The sequence below is a fragment of the Lactuca sativa genome, chromosome 3 (genome assembly GCF_002870075.4).
Source record: "Lactuca sativa cultivar Salinas chromosome 3, Lsat_Salinas_v11, whole genome shotgun sequence".
Classification (NCBI taxonomy): Eukaryota; Viridiplantae; Streptophyta; class Magnoliopsida; order Asterales; family Asteraceae; genus Lactuca; species Lactuca sativa.
In genome coordinates, this window is record NC_056625.2 from 142,894,273 (window position 1) to 142,896,713 (window position 2,441).

At 41.9% G+C, this 2,441-nt stretch overlaps 1 pseudogene; it reads right to left on the reverse strand.

The window, feature by feature from the left end:
* The window catches only part of LOC111885698 (uncharacterized), a 4,774-nt pseudogene extending 2,583 nt beyond the window's left edge, over positions 1-2,191 (reverse strand).
* Between the last annotated feature and the right edge of the window lie 250 nt (positions 2,192-2,441).

The following is a 2,441-nucleotide window of genomic DNA, read 5'->3' on the forward strand; positions in this document are numbered from 1 at the left end:
TTGGCCCAAGAAAATTTCCATGGGTTTCGATTTGGCTTTATGGATCGACTTTCAGGTTTATATGAGACTGTGTCAACCTAAATGTCAATGTATAAAAGTAGAATTTTTAATGACGTTGAAGTTTTTAAAGTTCTCTAGATGAGATGTTTTAAGGTTACCCAAGGAGGTTATATTGTACAAGAATTCATATTTTAACCTAATTTTGCTAGTTGTGACATCATCCCCTCGTTAGAGGGAATTTCGTCCCGAAATTCGTTCTAAAGCAGTATCTCCAATTCTAAGGATAAGGTGTAGGTGTCTTGGTTTTGTCTAGTCTCTTCGTTCTTAGGAGAATTTAACTCTTTGCTTAGTGTTCTAGCGGGTGTTTGCTATTGGTCTTTGACCTTTCTCTTTTGGTTAGTTGGGTGTTGGTCATCTCAGCCCAACATAGAGGTATTTTAACCTTGCGTCCTGTATGGTTAAGTGAAAAGGGGTGGTTATGGCTATTGATGATTTGTGTACCTGATGACCTAAACGTCGTGACTCTAAGCCTTAGGGAAAACATATTTGTTACTAAAGTTAATGTTTTGTGCCGTATAGTTGGCCTCATACTTCTTAAGTTGCCATGGGAGTTTCTTACTAAGGGATTTTGAACTAGTGGGAGGTTGATCTTTGCTTGTTTCTACGAGTAGGTTGAGTAAATCCTTGATTTGGGATAAGAGATATCGATCCTCGAGGATGGGTTCATTTGATCCTTAGTAGTAAATGGTCATATGGACACTTAGCTTTTCCTATTTATCAGTTGGATAGGCATTCTCTGAGGTTCAAGTCTTGGTTTGATAACTTCATACTTAGTGGGTCGTTCCATCGATGGGATACCTTCGGTGTTTATGTTGGTGCTAAGTGGTCTAGCTACGAGGATGGTTACATGAGTTAAGTCGATCTCCGAACTCAACTTGGCATGTAGGTGATATTTCCGGAAGGACTTTGGAGACATCTTAGGGGGGTTATAAATCTCTAGGTTTCCCTTGGTGTCCTTTGCTCCTTGTTTCTTATCCCTACTATGGGCTTGGGGAAAGCGTGGTATTTCTTGCATGGGTACCTAAGGGTCTAGATGCCCGAGATAATTTGAGTATTGTTTTTACAAGTTGTAGGGGTCTCGTTAATCGATTGGTTAAGATGAAGAGTCTCGTTGGTACATGAATTTCGTATGGTGAGGATCAAGTCAGTCCATGTTAGAAATGATAGTGTGTTCCATGTACACGTTTGTAATGTTACCAATTTTGTCCCTGGGTATTCCTACTGTGGTTACATCGTTTTGAATTTTTGGGTGCCCGAGCAATACGAGTGCCTTGGTATAAACGATGTGATTTCATAGTCTGATTTCTATTAGACCTCCCTATGATGGTTTGATGTAGCCTAGTCATACATAATTCGAGATTGAAAATATTGTAGACTGAGTGGTCATGTCCTAAATCCATAGTTAGACAAAGAATGAGAATTAAGACGGATTTACGTGCCCTAAGCTTGTAAAATTTTAATTACATACGACCTTATGTTTAGACTAAGTTAGACTGAGTGAATTTGGAAACGTACCAAAAAAAACCTCGGTGGGGTTCCTCATTTACCCTTTCACGTCCAGTTTTTAAAATCCTCCTGGTCCTCCTTCATTCTTCTATGTTGGACAATTCCTCTTGAAGTGTCCCATCTCACCGCATGCGTGGCATACTGGACTTACTTCTGGGTTGAGTGTTGGAGGGACGGATGGGGTCGGGGCCCTACAGTAGCGAGAGATGTGCCCCTTATTGTTGCACCTATTGCAATGCAATTCCCGGTAGATTCCATGATGATGGTAGCGGCACTTGCTGCAGAGCGGGAGGTTTCCATGATATGGTTTTCTCGGTGCTGGGGTAGAGGCTGCTATAACTTGTTGACTTTTGGTAGGCCCTTGAGTCGATCCTCTTCCTTTCTTCTTCCCCCACTTTCGCTTCATGACCTTAGGTTTGGGGTTTAGGGTGTCTGTGTAAGTTTTCCCTCGTTGGTTTCCTTGGTTGATACTATGGTTGGAGTTATCGATACCATTTCCATTTCCATTTGGATTGTTGGCATTCAGTTGTGCCATGACGGCTGTCACGACAGTTATTACAATGACTTGGAAGGTTGTGGGGTCCATCTGCAGAACTGGTGTTTTGCCGGCTAGGTTTGTTTCCATGGGTAGACATGATTCTGTTGCATGATGAGGAATAGGTTCATGAGTAACACGTGTTTGCATGGGCCCCCAAAGACATGGTTGTTATCGATCGAAAGATCATAGAACACAAACTCATGATTAAACCAGGTACGAAGGAAGTCAAGCAGAAGAAGAGGGTCCAAAGGGGAGATCGTAATAGGGTGATCAATGCAGAAGTAGCCAAACTCTCAAAGGCAGGAATCTTGAGAGAAGCAGTCTTCCCAACTTGGAT